The following is a 20,892-nucleotide window of genomic DNA, read 5'->3' as shown; positions in this document are numbered from 1 at the left end:
TACACCGCAAGCTAGGAGTGTGACTCCTCTGCTTCTGTACACAGACTCATGCTAGCTTGAAGTATAAATAGCGGTGTAGGCATGGTAGCACTGGTAGCAGCAGAGGCATGGCTGAGCCATGTGGAATACATACCCACTGGTTTCAAGTGGGTTTGTACTTGGCACTGGGGTGGAATTTATTTAAGGAGCCCCTTGAGAGAAGAAACTGAGGTGAAGGGTCATTTTCAGGGCTGCCCTAAGCCTACCAGCGGGCACATGTGAAGAGTCCATTCATACACAGTAGTGTAGTGAGCAGAACCTGCTAATTTTAAAATGTCTGACTTTAATAGCTGCTGCTTACCATCCTCCTGAGACACTAGTGGAATGGAAAGAGTGTTGTCACATATGATGGGACTACCTCATCTGCTTTTCTTCCCAATACATAACAGAAATATTTATTAAACAAGTCTGTCTTTTCTGCATTATTACTAATAATTTTACCATTTTCCCCTTGTAATTAATCAATTTTATTATCATCATTCTTTTTGTTCCTAAGATACTTTAACTCCTTTTTATTGTCCTTAACTCTGTTGGACATAGATTTCTCTTTGTGTTCATTTGCTTCCCTCAGGGACGGCGCCACGGTTTTTGCTGCCCTAGGCAGCAGCTCTCCTCTGAGCATTCGGCAGCGGGGGTCCTTCTGCTCTGTATCTTCAGGGCACTTCGGCGGCGGGTCCCGGAGTGAGTGAAGGACCCGCAACCAAATTTCCACCGAACACCCAGAGTGGAAGGACCCCCCCGCAGCCAAATTTCCGCTGAGGGCAGCAAAATGCCACCCCCCAAATCCTGCTGCCCTAGGCAACCGCCTAGGGTCGCCTAGTGGAAGCGCCGGCCCAGGCTTCCCTTATCAATTTTCTACAATCTCTGACTTCTGATTTATATTTTTTACTATCAAATTCCCCTTTCTTCCCTTTGTTCTATCTTATTTTTGTATAGATGGCATCACTTCCCCTTTAAACCAGGTTGGTTATTTAACCAATAGGGACTTGTTTCTCAAATGTGGCTTTTGGGGCATCTAGTAAAGCATTCTTAAACAATTACCAATTGTCATTTACATTTTGTGATTACATTTTGCCTCATAGTTTTCACCCTGTCCTTCTGCCCTGCTCTGCTTCCACTTCCCTGGTTGGTGGAAAGAGTATTTGAAATCTTCCTGACTACACCACTGTGATCAAGTGGACTCTTCCCAGGTGTCACGGAAGGCCTCAGTGCAGCCTTGCAAGTGGCCTCTCAACTCAGTTTCCTCTTTCAAGGAACTCTTTAAATAAACTTCACACAGGGTCTTTTTGGGGGAGAGGGGTAATGCCCCTTCTCTGATTTGTCATAAAACAAAACTCAGCCCTGGGACTTCTTTTCTCCCTCAAGGTTGCTCTCTTCAGTTCTTCCCTGCTTTGACAGGCTACTCTCAGTGCTTCTTTGATGGAGTGTTTTCTTAACTCCTGCAGAGTCTGCTCTCTTGTCATCCAAAAAAGTTCAAAATAAAATCTACAAGTTTATGTACTTACTTTCTGACCAGGGCTCCTCCCAGGCCTTTCCTGCCTGTAGTTTCAGTCCCAAGTCCTAGGACTCTCAGCTGGAGGCTATTGACACTCTGGCAACCTCTGATCTCCCTGAGCATTCCCCCCCCCATCCCCCTCCCTTCTCAGCTTCCTGCTGCTCTTATATGGGAAAATCACCTAATCCCTGCTCAAATGTGCCTCTGCAGTAATCAGAGTTGACTGGGCAAAAGGTAAGCCACCTTGCTATAGTATGTTTGAAGTATAATAAAAGTTTTAGAGACTACAACAATTCTTCACTATTTTAGCCTTTATAAAGATATCACCTAAAAGACAGCTGTTTAATTCCACAACAGGTTGCTTGAAAGTGACATTAGTTTGATATTCCCCTCCGTTCTAGGAATTAAGCATGGTGACTCTAATGTTCCCAAATCCTATAAGTCCAGGAGTTTAGGACTAGGACTCTGATTTTTGCCACAGTGTGCTATTTCAGTCCAGGAACTTGATCTGAAAAACCCTCCATGGACTTGTCTCAAACAATCTCATGCACCTTGTCTGCTCCCATCCCTGCTCCCTCCCCTCGTGTAGGCCCTGATTCAGCAAAGCACCTAAGCATCTGCTTAACTTTAAGTATCCAAGTAGTCCCATTGAAGTCCACATGACTACTCATATTCCTAATGTTATGCATGTTCTTAAATGTGTTCCTCAATCTCTGCCTTAACGTTGGCCTCTTCTCTCTTTCTGCTCACTGTTTCACCAATGTTTCTGCAAGTCATCTCCTCTGTACTTCTGCTGCTTAAAACACCCTTCTCTTATATAGGTTCATGATCAGGTTATACCGCATTCCAGATCTCCATCGAAAATCTTTTGCCCATTGCTTGCCTCATTTAATTTCTCTGTCACTTAAGACAAAAAACTAAAACAAAATAAAACTCCAATCCATTTTGAAACAGTTTGTGCGAGGGACACTGTACAGAAAGGTGGTACTATATATTTTTTCAGCACTATTCTTAAATCTTCAAAAGTTCTCTTGAAAAAAGGTTATAGAATATCCCCGGTAAGAATTAGTAGGAATACCAGTTTTCAGGGTTTATTTGCCTGATTTTAGGTGTTTATTTTTTTATTAGAACAGTGTCTGCTTAAAAATAATAGTTTGTCAGTTTATTTCAATTGATTGCAGGATTCTGAACTGAACTAGTTGTTGCATTAGCCCATGATGAAATTCATCTCAGAACAGTGACACTGACAGCATTCACACGATTTCTGGTTACTCAATATTTCTGGAACACAGAAAACTTCCTTACTCTTCTCATATTGGTGCTATGTACAGCCAGGAAGTGAATGACCACTTCTTGTCCATGCTTTTTCCAACCAGTTCAGCCAGCAGAACCAACAGGAAGTCAATAACAGTTTAAAATCCTGAAAGTGGAAAATGGTAAGTATTCCTCATCAGTGTTTAGTTTTAAACAGTGATTGTTACAGAAAAATGAAGGCCCCAATTCAGGGAAGTTTCCCTATTCAATAGAGCATTTAACTTTAAGAATGTTCTTATTTCTGTTAGTTTCCACTGAAGTATGTGCTTCAATTTATGCATTTGCCAGTGTTCTCCAGAATGGGGATGGACTGAATCATGTGATTCAGTGCTTTCTTGAATTATCAATGACTTCCAATTTAAAGCAAAAATCAAAATCCCTGTTTTTTAGTAACCAAAAGTAACCATTAGCACTTTACAAAACTGCAGCACTTGATTGCAGAGAAAAATAAATACTAACAACCAATAAACTTGCTGTTTGTAGATGTCTGAATTTTTATTTAAACATTTGAGTATGACTTTTTTATCCACTAGGGAGAGATCGTATCACTTTCTTTAAAAGAGAGACTTGTCAACATTTACTAATCATTCCTCCTAACAGTAATAGATATCCCAGACCTCCTAACAGATTGTAAGTCAATCTTCAGGTTCAGTGCAAGTCAATTCCCTGAAAGAAGTATGGCTTAAACAGTTTACAACCAGCAACTTGAATTTCAGCCTTGGTATTCTAACCAACAGCACGCTGTTAGGTAGAATATATACATACAAAAAGTATGATTACATATTTACAGCGTGATGACTGGTTTTTCATTTCATTGCAGAAGCCAAGTTAGAAATTGCAAGAATAGAATGATGGCATCAAACAGGAGAAAGAGGATTATAGTCAACCTAACCCAGAAAGAGGAAACTAACCTTCAGACATATGTGGGAAATAATTATCTAATCCATATTGTAACATGGGATCGGGGATTGTTTAACAAGAAAAGTTCATGCAAATGTCATGCTGCTCCAGTCTCAGAAGATGAATGTGATAAGAAGTGTGTTTCAAGAAGAGTATTTACATCAGTCATCCAGAAATTTGTTTACTCTAGTCTGAAATCTATGCCAAGTTATTGCAAACATTTTTAGGATTTGTGTTATGCAATTCCAGAAGGGCTGCTTATGTTATGGGCATGTATTCTGGTCTTTGATCTGTGCTACAGAAATTAAAGCAGTTCCACAGATGCCATAGGAATAGAGAGGCATGCTGCGAGTTTCCAAATATTCTTAGATTTCTGAGAGTGATATAAATGAAAATAGAGGCTCCTTTCAGTCTGTCAGTCATTTACACTAATTCTAGGACTGAATTCTGTTTAGATATTAAATTTTAAAAAATGGCATATGGTTAAAATTAGTGGATGAGGGCTCCTGGGAGTTTAGTACTAAAATTAGAGAAAGGTGTGAGTATCAGCAGAGGGAAAATAGAAATATTATAGAAAATTTTCTCTCTGTTGATACTCGCACCTTCTTGTCAACTGTTGAGAACAGGCTATTTCCACCTTAATTGAATTGGCCTCGTTAGCACTGACCTCCCCACTTGGTAAGGCAACTCCCATCTTTTCATATATATACTGCTTACTGTATTTTTCACTCCATGCATCTGATGAAGCGGGTTTTAGCCCATGAAAGCTTATGCCCAAATAAATTTGTTAGTCTCTAAGGTGCCACAAGGACTCCTTGTTCTTTTAACTTTACAACTGTAATCTTCGTTTTCCTCAATGGGCTGTTGCTTTCAGTGATTGCCTCACATCTACCATTCAGATGTAAGATCTTCAAGGTAGGGACCATGTCTATGTGGTCTGTAATGCATCTGGCACAGTCTGGATGCTGTATAAATAACGCTAGTACAGATGACTCACTCCTACAAAACACAACTTAAACAACTGAGTGTGCTTTATCTGTGAATGAAAGCCTTTACAGTCAACAAATCAGTATGCTATTGCACACTAATGAAAATAGGCCCAACCTCACAGAAATTCACCTTTGCAGCTGTTAGCCCCTGGGAGCTTTCCAGACCTCCTGAGCTCCACAGCTCCCTACTGTGACCATGACATCTGCCTGCTCCCTTTGCACCTGTTTAATAATGAATTAGGCATTCCACACAGCCACATTTTTCAAGGTGTCCAATATCGTCCGCATTCCCCGGAGTCTAGAGAATGAATGGAAACTCCATTGAGCATGCTCATGGAATTCTGTATGTGTCTATAGGTGCTATATAAATGCTATTAAATGACAACATTACCAAAAAAAAGCCCATAAATCTTCACAGAGGGTTTTTATTCCCTTTGACTGCTCTTTAAGAATGTAGCAAGGCAGAAGTGTGCTTACAAATAAACAGATTTGAATATGAGCAATTTGTGTCATTGGCAATAATCGATTTTTGCTCATACAAACCTGCATAATTAAACATGCAACTGTAAGTGTCAAGTGTCTATTTTGAGAAGCTTTTAAGCTTGCAGTCACTTGCCAGTCATGTATAATATAGATTCCATGATATTACGCTTCTGCTACTCTGTATTTACTTCTAACAGCTTTCCCCTTTCATTTAATCAATGGTCCCTTTAACCCAGAAGTGAAATAGTAGCTGGAGTGAGTAAGCTGAGACCAAAAGTTTAATAACTGCCAAAATATCATTCCCCAGTCCCTATGTATCCTCATTTTCACTTCACACAGGACGGTAGTTTCTCAGACCCATATGCTTTTGAAATACAGTGGAACCCTCCCACCAAGAAAACTTTACTATGAGCAGAGTTTCATTATAAGAGGAGGGAGCCCTACCTGGAAACTACCCTCTCCTCTTCACTCCAGCAGTCCTGGCTTTTTCACCCCTTAAAATTGCCAGGGGCAATGGGGGCTATGGCTGTGACTGGAAACAGCTTCAGCAAACTCAACCTGGCTGCTCTCTGATTCCCTGAGAGCAGCTGCAGCAAGACAACGATCCTGACCCCTCCCCCAACAGATATGGGCAACTTCTTTTCCCAAATAGAGCAGAAGAGGCAAGGGAGGAGATTAATCTTTGAAATGTTTTGAATTGATTAGCATCATGGGAACCATTTATGCTGGAGTGAAAGGCACTGCCAAACAGCTGTAGCAAGCTCCGGAAGGGAGAGGGGAGGAGTGGGAATGTGGTGTGCTCAAGGGAGGAGCTGGGGAAGGGACAGGGCCAGGGCAGGGATTTGGGGAAGGAATCGAATAGGGGGCAGGGAGGGCACAAAATTGGGGACTTTGGTGAAGGTGTTGGAATGGGGATGGGAGGGGGCAGGGGGCAGAGAGGGGTCGAGCACCCACCAGTGCCAGATGACGTTGGTGCTTATGGTGAAAGCATCCCCCAGTTTATGGTGAAGCGACCGTTAGAGAAAGGAGTATTGAAGCAATTCAATTTCACTCCACTGCACTAAAAAACAGAGTTTTATCACAATGCCGTTCGTTATGGCCTTGATCCAGCACAGCACTTAAGCACATATTTAACTTTAAGCATGTGAGTAGTATAGGGACTGCTCACATGCTTAAAATTAAGCACATGCATGAGTGCTTGGCTAAATCAGGGCCTAACGAAGTGGGCTTCTCTGGAGCTGAAGCCTACTTCACTTGTACAGTAAGCAATCCCTAACCTGTAAATGGGGCGAGGTAGACAATGACTTACTTGGGGTGGAGACTAATTTAGCACATTCTTCATATTTGTGATTATTAATCCTTTATAATAGAGATAAACACTAGCAATGTCTTTTTAAAGTGCATCTTCTTAAAAGGCTACACCCAGTAATTTTGCTTATATTCTGGAGTGTCCCTTCCTTCCTTCCCCTGTGCCTTCTCCTGGCTGCAAAGCCCTTATGGTTTAATTATCTGGAAGGGATGCTGCGAGAGTGGGAGACCTATCTGTTCCCTTAGCATAGGGGTCGGCAACCTTTGGCAGGCCAGGTCAGTTTGTTTACCTGCCGCATCCGCAGGTTCGGCCGATCGTGGCTCCCACTGGCCACGGTTCACCGTCCCAGGCCAATGGTGGCTGCAGGAAGCGATGCGGGCCGAGGGAGCGGCAAACTGCAGCCAATAAGAGCCATGATCGGCCAAACCTGCAGGTGTGCCAAAGGTTGCCGACCCACAGTTTGAGAACCGCTGCCCTAGCACAATGCACTTGTGCTGGAGAGGTACAGATCATGACCCTGCTATTCCATATACTGTGTATGCATATGTCTAGTAGAGACAAATTTTAGCTGTGTATGGATCCAAGTAATGTGCATGGGTATGTTGTATATATAATTTTTAAACTTAGAACATCTTAGCAATATACATATTTAAAAATTCACTAAGGGCTTTGGGAGTATTAATGAGTGTTGCTAATTTTAACACATTTAGGCCAGAAAAAAATGGTCAGTGTTCTTGAAATCTGTGCCTAGAGTCTGATAGCACTTGGAAATACTGTTAAATTCCTGACACTGCTAGGGATCAGAGCCATAAAGTATTGAACAATAAATTTTGGATTCTCCACACCTCCAAGAAAAAGGGAAGTTGTCTGGCTTGTTTCCTCTTATAGAAAGTAAAACCAGGAGTAATGGGAGCAAATTGCAGTGCTGCTATAGCCCACACTATGGTCAATAGAGGAGGTGCCAGAATTTGGTTGTATGATGTCTGTCACAGTGTCACAGATGACAGTGAGAGTGTTAACATGAATGTTTATGCTGCAATGAAAGAGGCGAATGAGCTTTGCAACTAGAAGAGAGTTTGGTGCTGACTCTCCTGTTCCCTGTGTGACCTTACTTGGATTCCTGACACAATATTGGAGCATAGAACAGAAATTATCCAGGTTTAAACCTTTAATAAATTTAAATTGTCACATAGCTTAAACCCCCAAATTGAAGTAAGTGTGTGTGTGTGTGTGTGTCAAGGTTCCTCCCCCACTCTGAACTTTAGGGTACAGATGTGGGGACCTGCATAAACACTTCTAAGCTTAACTACTAGCTTAGATCTGGGTTTGCTGCCACCATCCAGATTCCTCAGTGTCTGGAACACCCTCTTTCCCCCAAAAACCTTCCCCTCCCTGGGTAGCCTTCAGAGGCTTTTTCTGGTGAACACCGATCCAACCCCTTGGATCTTAACACAAGGAGAATTTAACCATCCCTCTTTCCTTCCCCCACCAATTCCTGGTGAGTCCAGATCCAATCCCCTTTGATCTTAACACAAGGAAAAATCAATCAGGTTCTTAAAAGAAAGCTTTTAATTAAAGAAAGAAAGTTAAAAATCATCTCTGTAAAATCAAGATGGAAAATACTTTACAGGTTACTCAGATTCATATAGCCCAGAGGAACCCCCTCTAGCCTTAGGTTCAAAGTTACAGCAAACAGGTAAAATCCTCTCAGTAAAAAGGAACATTTACAAGTTGAGAAAACAAAAATAAGACTAACACGCCTTGCCTGGCTGTTACTTACAAGTTTGAAATATGAGAGGCTGGTTCAGAAAGATTTGGAGAGCCTGGATTGACGTCTGGTCCCTCTTAGTCCCAAGAGCGAACAACCACCCAAAACAAAGAGCACACACAACAGACTTCCCCCCCACCAAGATTTGAAAGTATCTTGTCCCCTTATTGGTCCTTTGGATCAGGTGTCAGCCAGGTTTCCTGAGCATCTTAACCCTTTACAGGTAAAAGAATTTTGGTGTCTCTGGCCATGAGGGATTTTATAGTACTGTACACAGGAGGGCTGTTCCCTTCCCTTTATAGTTATGACAGCGTGTGTGTGCAGGCATGCGTGTGCGTGCGAGAAAGAGGTGATGATAGGGATGTTAAGCTTTACAAACCTAACCGCATGCAATTCATTAAATTACCCAATTTCCCCTTCTCCCTTCCCCCCACCAATTTAAGTGTCATTAGTCCCCTAGGGGCCCAATGGCACCCAACACACAAGGAGTGTGCTAATGCACAAGAACAGGAAAGTAAAACGGACTAGCACCAGAAAAGTTATCCAGAGCAGTTTCATTGTCTGTGATTTATTAAGTGCTAAAAATGAACAACAAAAATAGTGAAAAGTACATTATACTTTTACAATTTTTTCAGTTTTAAGTGACAAAGAGTCCTGTGGCACCTTATAGACTAACAGGCGTATTGTGACATGCATCTAATGAAGTGAGTATTCACCCACGAAAGCTTATGCTCCAATACGTCTATAAATTACCACAGGACTCTGTCGTTTTTCACAGATCTAGACTAACATGGCTATCCCTCTGATACGTTCAGTTTTTGTTATCCCTAGTGAGGTTAGTAACTCTGGTAAGGACATTGTTTCCTAATCATATTTTTTCTTGTACATTAAATTAAATTAGCAGTAAAACTGATAGAATGCAACAGATATTTCACCCTCTGCACATCAGTATTTGGGATGTCTTCCACCCCTATGAGGACAACCTTCCCAGACAGTGGAATATTCCAGAGAACCTCCTGGGTCAGAAACATCTTTGTATAGAAGGGAACACTTATTTTCCTGGCTTTCCATAACAGGCAATACTAGAAGACAAAAAAGTATCAGGTGATCCTCATGTGCTGATGTAAGAGCAGCTTCCAGCTGAATCCTGTTTAACACATTTCTTTCTACCCACTTCTTAGCTTTCCTCTAGCTTACCTGGTTAAACAAGTTCCTAGAGACCATGAATGCTCAGTTTGACTCTTGGCTATGTTGGTGCACAAGTTACATCGAAGCATAAAGTGTGGACACAGATAGCAATGTGCATGAATGCTGGAAAGAAGGCAAAAATTCATCCTAATGCACAAGGTCAGCACAAGGCCTTTGCACCATTTAAGCACTATTTTGTGTGGTACATAGGCCTTTGCACAAAGGATATAAAGTGTGAATATTATCAGAAAAAAGGACTAAAAATGGCTCCTTTTTATGCAACAGTTCTATCCTGGGTGAATGCAGGCATAGCTGCTGACTTTACTGACTTTTACTGCTTTTAGCACTGCAGAGCCAGCAGAGCTATCAGAGAATGAGCTGGGTTCTTTCCTGGTGCTCACAACACCTAGCAGAATTGTTAACTAAGTATCAATGGCAGATATTTTATCTCAAGGTGCACGGATGTGTTCTACTCAAGGGAATCTAAGATACATCTCTAACACACCTCACCTGAGTCAGGGTTACTGGTGATGGTGCATCAGTCAGAAAGAACCCAGCTTGTCTTTCAGATCCCACACTGAGTTTGCAGATGGAATGAACAAAATAAATGTGAAACCCAAGAAGGCTGAGGAGCTCATTTGACCATTAGGTTGATTTTTCAATTAGTCTTGGAACACCAGGGAAGTTCCAGAAGATCGGAAGAAAGCTAATTTGTGCCAATATTTTAAAAGAGTAAATAGGATGACACAGGGAATTATAGGTCTTTCAGTCTGACACCTGTCTCAGGTAAAATAATGTAGCAGCTAATATGGGTTTCGATTAATAAAGAATTAAAAGAGGGTATTATAATTAATGCCAATCAACATGGGTTTATGGAAAATAAATCCTGTCAAACTTAACAACTTTTTTGTCATGACATTACAAGTCTGGTTGATAAAGGTAACAGTGTTAATGTAATATACTTCAACCTCTGTAAAGCATTTGACTTGGTACCATACGATATCTTGATTAAAAAACTAGAAAAATATAAAATGGCTCACATTAAGTGGATTAAAAGATAGCTAACTGATAACCTCAAAATGCAATTGTAAATGGGGAATCAGTTCTTGGCCCTAAGATATTCAACATTTTATGAATGATTTGGAAGAAAACACAAAATCACTGAAAAAGTTTGCAGGTGATACAAAAATTGGGCGAGTGGTAAATAATGAAGAGAACAGGTCACTGGTACAGAGCAAGCTGGATTGCTTGGTAAATTGAGTGTAAGCAAACAATGTGTGTTTTAATACAGCTAAATGTAAATGTATACATCTGGGAACAAAGAATATAGGCCCTATTTATGTGATGGTGGACTCGACTCTGGAAATCAGTAACTCTGAAAAACATTTGGGAGTCATGCTAGATAAACAGCTGAACAAGAGCTCCCAGTGCAACACTGTTCCCCAAAGCACTAATGCAATCCTTGGGTGCAAACCCAGAGGAATTTTGAGTCATTCGTGCTGGAAATATAGGTGTGGGGGGTGCTGCCACACCCCTAGCTTGAAGAAGTAATAAACACCAAATACATGCTTTCCATTATCAGCACCCTCACTATAAAAATTGTTCCAGCAACCCTGTCTCGAGTAGGAGTAAAGAGGTTATTTTACTTCTGTATGTGGCACTGATGTGGAATGCTGTGTCTAGTTTTTATGTCCACAATTAGAGAACAACGTTGATAAACTGGAAAGGATTCAGAGAAGAGCCATAAGAATGATTAAAGGATTAGAAAACCTGCCTTATAGTGAGAGACTCAAAGAGCTCACTGTATTTAGCTTAACAGAGAAGGTTAAGGGGTGACTTGATTACAGTCTATAAGTACCTACATGGGGAACAAAGATTTAAATAATAAGTTCTTCAGTCTAGCAGAGAAAGGTATAACATGAAGTTAACGCTAGACAAATTCAGACAGGAGATAAAGCATGAATATTTAGCAGAGAGAGTAATTAATCATTGAAATAACTTACCAAAGGTCATGATGGATTCTCTGTGACTGGCAATTTTTAAACCAAGATTGGATGTTTTTCCAAAAGATCTGCTCTAGGAATTATTTGGGGAAGTTCTATGGCCTATGTTATGTGGCAGATCAGACTGGATGATCCTGGTGGCCTCTTTTGGCCATGGAATCGAAGCAACTATGAAGCCTTTCTACAGAGAGACTTTTCAGAGAAGTAACCTCCTTTAAGAGAAACACCAGGAAATAGAAGAAGGTCCAAGGGAAAACTGGGAGAATTCCTATTCTAACTGGGAGAACTTCTAACAGCTTCTGAATAAAAATCTAAAAGTGAACATATTGTCATCACGAATGGGCTATCTGCATCACAAACACCACGACTTCAGTTGCACTAAATGCCATGTGTGTAGTACAAAAGGCCAAGGAATGACTAAACACCTAGCAGTGGTTCTTCCAGAACAAGGGTGGGTCACTGTAGGGCATCTTATATAGCTGCTGCCTGTGCTGTCGCTGTTCTGGGGCTATCCAGCCAGATCATTGATATTATTGATCCTTGATATTATACTATTTTATTGGCTTTCTGTAGTGCCTAGGAGCCAAGTCATGAACCAGGATCCCATTGTGCCAGGTGCTGTACACAGAATAAAAAGATGGTTTCTGCCCCAAAGGGCATGTCTACATAGCAACTGGGAGGACATGCATGTGCTGGCTCTGCTTGAGCTAACATGTTAAAAATAAGAGTGTGACTGCAATGGCATGGGTGGCAGCTTAGGTTAGTGGCCCAAGTACATACTCCAGGACGGGTTGGGGGGGTCAGATGGGACTGTACTTGAGCTAGTCCGAGATGCTGCTAGGTGACCAGATGTCCCGATAAAATCGGGATCGTCCCGATATTTAGGTGTTTGTCCCATGTCCCGACCGATCTTTGGTCAGGATGCAATTTGTCCCAATCTTTTGTCCCGTGGGCAGCACTTGCCTTGTTTGTTTGTTTATTTATTTATTTATTGCTGCAGCACTCGGCTTTTTTTTTTTCCCTCGCTGCTCTACCGGCAACACTTGGCTTTTTTTTTTTTTTTTTGCTCCGCCGGCGGACACCTCACCATGTGTCCTGATATTTTCTCCCTCTCATCTGGTCACCCTAGATGTTGCCCAGCTGCAGAACATGCTCTGAGAACTTACAATCTAAGTAAAAGCATCAAATTTCACTTTGGTTTTGTCTATACAAAGAAAACGTACCAGCAGCACTCCCCTAGTGCTTCCAACAATGCAGACAGGGTGTAAAGGCTGAATTCCCACTCTGGCACCTCAAGTGCAGAAAGTGGGGGCTCGCAAAGATTTTAAAAATTAATACTTGCCATGCCAGGCTTGTATTAAACTCCCAAGGTTACAGCTTCTCTCTGACCTTGGCTTGGTAAACAGTTCCACCACCCAAATGCAAAAAAAAAAAAGAAAAAAACCCTTTGAACCCAGGAAGGAGTACTTGGGAATTCCTCCTGGTGGGTACCCTCAAGAGTGCGCACACACGCAAACACACACACGCACCTCTTACCTCTTAGGACACCAAAAATCCAATCCTGTTCTTAAAAAAGGTAAATTTTATTAAAAACAAAAAGGAAAAAAATACATCTGGAACTTAGGCTTTTTCCTAGATCTTAAAAGAAACAATTACAAAAATTAAGCACCCAAAATACCTTTCTTGGAAATTCAGCTTAAAGGTCACAAGCAAACAAAAGCATCTGGGGTTAGCACAGGGGAGATCCACAAGCCAAAATAAGAAATAAACTTGATAGCCTCTGACTAAACATTCCCTATCCAAATTATTTCTTCTAGGTATGGAAGGTGATTTTTTTTATACCTGGTTCAAGCCTTACACAGCCGTCCTGCTACCCTCTGTTCCCCTCTTTCCCAGAGAGAACACAACACACAAAGAGAAGTTATTCCCCCCCCCCCCCCGACCCCCGTTTTAAGAAGTTCTAGCCCTCCCATTGGCTCTTTTGGTCAGGTGCCCACTCCTTTTCTTTTGCCTGGGGAACTCTGTTAACCCTTTACAGGTAAAGCGAGCAGAGAACAGCCACCAAGAGGGACTTCATAGCTAAGTGGCTGGCTGGTGTCCATAAAAGGTACTTACCCCCCCATCCTCCGCCTTCATTTATCACACAATGTGTAGACATTTTTACCACCATAGTAGCAGGATTAGTGTCTGCACTACAACTTCCATTTGTAGCTGTAGTGGGACTCTACCACTGCAGCAGAATGCTTACAAATGTTCCCAGTGTAGATGTACCCTCGTTCACACTGAGTAGCCCCAATTAAGTTAAAAAAATGTTTCAGTGGGACTACTTGATGGAGTAAGTGCTGCTTAACATGAGCAAGAGTTGCAAAATGAGGCCTTTAATTTTTTTTTAATTAGTCATCCATAACTGAAAGCTCCTTTTCACTTCTAGTTCATTTCTATTCTTTACAAGATATTTCTTGCAATTCCAACATATAGTTTAATTTTGTCAACAAATTGCATTTACTATACATTTGAGAGAGACTGGCAAGATATCCAGATGCTGCTGTGTGCTTGTTCTGCATTCAGTATAGCTGAGTAAATATCTCAAAACTTTCCCCATAAATAGGCACTTGAATCAAAGAACTGAATGTGCTTTGGCTATGTATGAACTTCTTTTGTGAGCCCTTTCCATGAATATTGTTGCAAATGAGTTTTAATTGTAGACCCAAAAGAAGATTGATGCCTTTTTAAAAATTTGTCTTCAGAAGACCAAGAGTTTCTTTTAGCCCTTAGCCTGACCAGATATACTCTAGTTTAATTTTCAATACCCATACTTTGTTTTTCTTTCTAATTTGTGTTTTGATCGATATAGCCACAAGAGTTAAGTCATCTTGGGAATATCCATGTGAGATTTTGGTAGTCTTGGTTGATTTTGTAAGAGAGAACAGCTGTCTGGTGAGTAATCCAGCAAGATTTACACCAGTCATGTGAGACTGCTCACAAGAATCCACAGAGGGCAGTGAAATCAAAAAGATCTCGTAGATCAGGGCATGGATTTCCAGTCACATTACCTGTAACTATTAACATAAACATGACTTCACACAGGATTAAATTCACCCGTGTGCAGAGGAATAGCACAAGGTTTATGGAGCACTTAAATTCTCAAAATAGGTCTTAAATGAGATTCAAGAGCAGCACAGACCTTGTGCTGCTCCCCTGCACCCCAACATGGGAGTTAATTTCATCCTCTGTGTGCATAAGATATATAGGGTTGAATGTAACTCAGGTGCAACAAGCATGCACATTTTTGCAGGTTCACATTATTATTGTGGCCCATAAAGTTCTCAGCATAAAGATTTCTATGTCCTTAGAAAATATAGGTTGAATTGAATAAATGTGGCTATTATAAAATCTATTTTTTCCTGCTATGTTTTATTGCTCATAGTAACTAGCTTATAAGCACTGTAAATTTTCAGAATAATATGTTCTGAATGTAAACTCTACAGTAAAATATGACAAAAATGTGTGTGTGTGTCTCTATAAAACATAGTCGTATTGTTAGGGATGCTTGAATATTGAGATGAGCTGGTTGGAAAATGGACTATAGTGAGAGCCTAGAGGGTTCTGTAGGGAAGTGTGTTATCGGGGCCTAGTGGCAGTATGCAAACAGCCTAGAATAGGGGTAGTCAATTATTTGTTGCCAAGGTTCAAATTTCTTGGTCAAGGTATATTCAAGGTCAAGACTCTAGAGAAAATAATAATAAAAAAATCCAACAATAATGATAATAATAAGTAAATAAAAAGATTTCAGGGTCCGTTCAAAAGCATCTGGCAGTCCAGATTTGTCCTGTTGTCCACCTGTTGACTACTCCGACCTAGAATTAGGTGGGGTGAGTTGTACCTCTCTGTTTTGGGAAGCAGCCTGCTTTGTGTCTGTGTTTTGTGGGTTCTTGTGTGTTATCCTTCTGGATTCTAAGACATAGAGTCGTGTTACTCTGCCAACTTCCAGCAAGAGCATTTATCACATCTAACTTCTGACTACAAAAAAGCTAATGTAGGGCTCATCTTTAAAAAGGAGGAGGAGGAGGAGGATCCAGGGAACTACAGGCCAGTCAGCCTCACCTCAGTCCCTGGAAAAATCGTGGAGCAGGTCCCCAAGGAATCAATTCTGAAGCACTTAGAGGAGAGGAAAATGATCAGGAACAGTCAGCATGGATTCACCAAGGGCAAGTCATGCCTGACTAACTTAATTGACTTCTATGATGAGATAACTGACTCTGTGGATGAGGGGAAAGCAGTGGATATGTTATTCCTTGACTTTAGCAAAGCTTTTGATACGGTCTCCCACAGTATTCTTGGCGGCAAGTTAAAGAAATATGGGCTGGATGAATGGACTATAAGGTGGATAGAAAGCTTGCTAAATCGTCAGGCTCAGTGGGTAGTGCTCAATGGCTCCATGTCTAGTAGGCAGCCGGTATCAAGTGGAGTGCCCCAAAGGTCGGTCCTGGAGCTGGTTTTGTTCAATATCTTCGTTAATGACCTGGAGGATGGCGTGGACTGCACCCTCAGCAAGTTTGCAGATGACACTAAACTGGGAGGAGTGGTAGATACGCTGGAGGGTAGGGATAGGATATAAAAGGACCTAGACAAATTTGAGGATTGGGCCAAAAGAAATCTGATCAGGTTCAAAAAGGACAAGAGTAGAGTCCTGCACTTAGGATGGAAGAATCCCACGCACAGCTACTGACTAGGGACCGAATGGCTTGGCAGCAGTTCTACAGAAAAGGACCTAGGGGTTACAGTGGATGAGAAGCTGGATATGAGTCGACAGAGTGCCCTTGTTGCCAAGAAGGCTAACAGCATTTTGGGCTGTATAAGTAGGGGCATTGCCAGCAGATCGAGGGACGTGATCATTCCCCTCTATTCGATATTGGTGAGGCCTCACCTGGAGTGCTGTGTCCAGTTTTGGGCCCCACACTACAAGAAGGATGTGGAAAAATTGGAAAGAGTCCAGTGGAGGGCAACAAAAATGATTAGGGGACTGGAGCACATGACTTATGAGGAGAGGCTGATGGAACTAGGATTGTTTAGTCTGCAGAAGAGAAGAATGAGGGGGGATTTGATAGCTGCTTTCAACTACATGAAAGGGGGTTCCAAAGAGGATGGATCTAGACTATTCTCAGTGGTACCAGATGTCAGAACAAGGAGTAATGATCTCAAGTTGCAGTGGAGGAGGTTTAGGTTGGATATTAGGAAAAACTTTTTCATTAGAAGGGTGGTGAAGCACTGGAATGGGTTACCTAGGGAGGTGGTGTAATCTCCTTCCTTATTGGTTTTTAAGGTCAGGCTTGACAAAGCCCTGGCTGGGATGATTTAGTTGGGGATTAGTCCTGCTTTGAGCAAGGGATTGGACTAGATGACCTCCTGAGGTCACTTCCAACCCTGATATTCTATTCTATGAGGTTATTTTGTTCTCACAAGAGCTGGTGGCACCTCAAGGAAACATTTTCCAGTTAGCTGATGGTGCTCCAAACCAGGTCAGTTCCATCCTGGTCAAAGTGCGGTGGCCCCTCATATACAAAAGGCAAGGGTTTGTGGAACAGGAATCAGTGTTTATCTTAATTATTTGCAGTTGGGTTGGAAGAGAGGGTGAGGATGTTTAGTAAAGTAATCAGAAGGTTTAAACTATAACAATGGTTGACTAATGATTGACTGAGGCTTCAGGAATTTAAGGAGAGACAGTTGTTTGGCAGTTCTATTGGGGAAAACATTTTTTTTAAGACTGCTCTTTTAATTGAAGATCAGACTTAACAGCACAAATGCATACCATCTTCAATAGTATCATTAGATAATGAGGCAGTGTGGTAATCTGGAAAATATCCATGTTAGTCCTCATTATCTGCTGTGGAAATTAATGGTTTGATTTCTGCAAGATGGCCTCCTTTGGCTTGGGGTTCACACTATCCTGAGTAGAACCAGAAAAAAAAATCTGTCTCATTTTAAGATATGCAATTTGACACCAATAGATCCCACATTCAATGCAGAAGAGGTTGCACTCTGACGTGGCATAATATTTATTAAAAGTAGTGTGTGCTTCTGCCACAGGACGAAGAAGAAAATTGACTCCAGGGTTTCACTGATACTGGAGAATTGAACCATGTATAATTTAAATGTTAGCACTAGTCTGTATGTGACTTGCACATTACAGAACATTCACACTATTGATTCTATTTCACTTACACTTATCCCTGTACCCGCACAAAGCACTTTTCCTTCCTGGGAATCTATCCCACAGTTCCCAGCACAACTAATAAAAACAGCATCTTGTGAAAACTAGAATGGGGGACTGCTCCCACTTTCTGTTTGGATGTGACCAAATTCTCTTTGTAGAACAGATGGAAAACTTATACACACAGCTTGCAAGATTGATCAGTTAGACTCTAAAACTGCTTTTGCCTTGAGCCTGAAAACTGAACGCTGGCCTAAAATTAGTGCTGAACCAAATCCAAATGCTTCTGGATTCACTTCTACCTATAAACAGTTGTCAGTGGTGATCACTTCAATTACAGGTGGAATGTTCTGAATTTGCAATCCAGAATCCTTTATGTCAGCAGTTTAAAAATGAAGATTCACAGTGAGATAATTCCCTTGGAAATTGATATAAACTAAAGGAACAACTGCAGCAATTAAACAGGAAAACATATTTGCCATGTAACTTTCCATTTATATAAATCAGCTTTTATCAGCTTGCTGGAGGGCTCCACCCTCCTCTTCAGCACTGCTCCTGTCCATCATTCTTAAAATACAGGGCCAAAACCTCACTGCAGGAAGCCAATGTAGGTTGGCATATGTGTGACATGGTTTGCCAAATCTTTCTCCTGTTGATTTTATTATCAAACTTGACTCTTCCAGAGACTGTGTGTGCCTGATGTCATTGCTCAGAAATTCTTGGGCTGATTAGTTGTTGCTGGCAATGAGGGAGTCTCTCTCTAACGTCTGGGTCTCAGTGTAATGTTACTATGCATAGCATTTGCCCAGAATAGTGAAGTGTAATATTTTCCCCCCTTTTCAGCTAACTGAAGTACTCCAGTGGCCTATGGACATGTGAGCTCAGTTCTGAAATCCATATTATGTCCTTGAGTTGGCTCATAACGTTAACCAGGTGATCTAGAAGTGGCCATGGATATTCCAGAAAAGTCAGAGATTAAACATTGCCTTGTTTTGTTCCTCATAAATAAAAACTGTTTGATGCTGCACTAGTTTTCAAGTGCTTATGACTTTGGACAAAGTCCTGGGTTTCATCTCTCTTAAGAACTTGTGCTTGTCAGAAGCCAATGATTTATAAGCACTGAGAAAAAGAAGTGCCAGACATGTCTGGGGCTACAGTCTGTCATGTGGATTCCAAAAATTTGCTGCCCATGCAGCATTTGGTGGCACCATAAAAGCTCTTGTAAATGAAGGCAGATTTTGTGACACACGCTCCATAATTTAAAATGGAAGTAAAAGTAACGGACACAATTTACCTTACATGGCAATTCAGCTCAGAAAAGACCAAATGAGACAGAAGGTGTTTAATGGGGTGTCAGAGGAGTTGGTGTGAGGCCCAGTCTTATTTAACATCCTCATTAACCTCAGAGAGGGAGTAAATAGCATACTAATTAAATGTGTAGCAGACACTGAATTGGGAAACTTTGTGAAAAACAAGGAGAGGGAAATAAAAAGGGGGTTAAATCTAGCCTAAAAATATGCTATGTAGAAATTAGGCTTTGGCCAATGTTAGCCTAAGTGTAGAGGAGTTTGAGACATTGCACTTTCTAATGTGAGCAGAAATTAGAGATAAGTTGGAGACACTAAGGTGGGGAAACTGAAGTTAGCAAGGACATGACCCAAGGTTATGTTGCTGATTTGTTTTGGTTACAACTGTTTTGAGCAAGGTTTTACTGAGTGTTTTTGAGAATTGTGGATGTTTTATTAAAATGCTGTCTATACTGATAGTATGGGAAGGACATTGGTGCAGATGTTAATTTAAAATAATGTGTAACGTAAAAGGCCAATAAGGAGCTGGCAGAGATATAACTATGGTAAGGGGCAGTTTAATGTTAATTAGTATTATAATGGATTACAAAAGGAGTAGTTTGTTAATTTGTGGAGCATGCTAATTAACATCAGAAGGGTACCATTAGGTGCCAATATTATAAGGTTTTATTTCTGTTGTCAGTGGACTGATCACACACTGATATACCATTTTATCTTTGAGTGCAAGTATAATTGTATTGTGTACATGATAATTGCATGCCTGGTAACTTAACTGTGTTTCTTTTGAATAAAGTTTGGTTTTATCATTCAAAGTGTTGCACAGTGGTTCTCTACTAAAACATTTTCTGTAACTATGCTAGTGGCACAAACCTGAAAACTAAGTTGTGTTTTATTGCATCCTTTAACAATTTAATATTAATTGGGAATATTTCAACATAAAGGCTACAAAAGGTTACATAAGAGAGATTAGAATGGTAAGTAAAACAACAAAATTAAATTCAAGATGGAAAAATGCACACTAGTGCATTGGACAAAAGAAACTAAAAGATATTCAGTGGAAGAAAATCCTTGGAAAGCTATAATGCCAAGAGGGACAAAGGAATGGCAGAGGAGATGAGCTTGTAGTTTTATAGCAGCAAAAAAAAGAAATCTGTGCCTGTAAAATGGTCACAGTCCCCTCCCTGTCCAACATGGTGGGAGGCCACGCCCTCTCACTGCAATGCTCCTAGAGCGATTCTGTTCAGGGGGTTGGGGTCTAGCCTGCAGTGAGACAGAGCAGTAGGGAGACTGCCTGGAGCCCTCAATCGGGGTGGGGCAGCAATCAGTTCAGGTAATGGCTCTGGCCAACAGTCAGGTAGAGCAACAGTGCAATCTAGGGGGAGATTAGCTCTCTGGCGAGAGAGCCAGCCAAACAATCTGGCATCCTAGCTCAGGCAGGTGCCAGACCAATGCAGGCCTCCTGGCCGAAAAGTGGGGAGTCTGCCACCTCCAAGGGTAGGGTGGCAGGAGATAGGGGGACACAGGCCTACCCACTCCAGTGCGTGCCAGCTCAAGGCCCTCACAACAGTGGAGTGGTCAGCAGGGAAATCCAGCCACAAAACACTGGCCAGCTTGCAATCAGTCACACAGATGAACCCTATTCAGCTTCCCTGGGCTCCTTCCTACACTCACAGTCTGGGGGTACCTGGATTCTGGGATTGTCATTGGTCTCACTGGGGTAAATGGCAAGTGACAGCCCCAACAGCTCCTCAGTGTCCCTAGCATCTGGCAGCTCCAGCAGTCCTTCCGGGTCTCTGGCATTGTAGCAGCCTCCATCAGATCTGGACTCCAGCAGCATAGAGAGGCATCCTGCTCCTCTGGCAGCTCTGCTCTCACTAAACTAGAGG

The 20,892-nt window shown here is 41.5% G+C and overlaps 1 protein-coding gene and 1 long non-coding RNA gene across 4 annotated transcripts in view; one reads left to right on the top strand and one right to left on the bottom strand.

Annotated features, from left to right (window-relative positions):
• Positions 1-5,289, top strand: part of LOC127050769 (uncharacterized) — a 13,937-nt gene extending 8,648 nt beyond the window's left edge. For both annotated transcript variants that reach the window (XR_007774274.1, XR_007774275.1), the window contains exons 2-3: positions 2,911-2,970; positions 3,669-5,289. This is a non-coding gene — a long non-coding RNA (uncharacterized LOC127050769). The remainder of the gene's footprint in view (positions 1-2,910; positions 2,971-3,668) is intronic.
• METTL21C (methyltransferase 21C, AARS1 lysine) overlaps positions 1-20,892 on the bottom strand; it is a 521,155-nt gene that overhangs the window by 481,001 nt on the left and 19,262 nt on the right. Inside the window, exon 1 of one of the 2 annotated variants that reach the window (XM_050951292.1) lies at positions 20,691-20,703. The exons of the other annotated variant lie outside the window; for it this stretch is intronic. The gene's annotated coding sequence lies outside the window, so the exon portion shown is untranslated. Of the gene's footprint in view, positions 1-20,690; positions 20,704-20,892 lie in introns of those variants that run through there. 2 annotated transcript variants of the gene reach the window in all.

The sequence above is a fragment of the Gopherus flavomarginatus genome, chromosome 1 (assembly GCF_025201925.1).
Source record: "Gopherus flavomarginatus isolate rGopFla2 chromosome 1, rGopFla2.mat.asm, whole genome shotgun sequence".
Lineage (NCBI taxonomy): Eukaryota > Metazoa > Chordata > Testudines > Testudinidae > Gopherus > Gopherus flavomarginatus.
The sequence above is the reverse complement of the archived record's forward strand: the minus strand, read 5'-3'. Positions and strand labels throughout refer to the sequence as shown.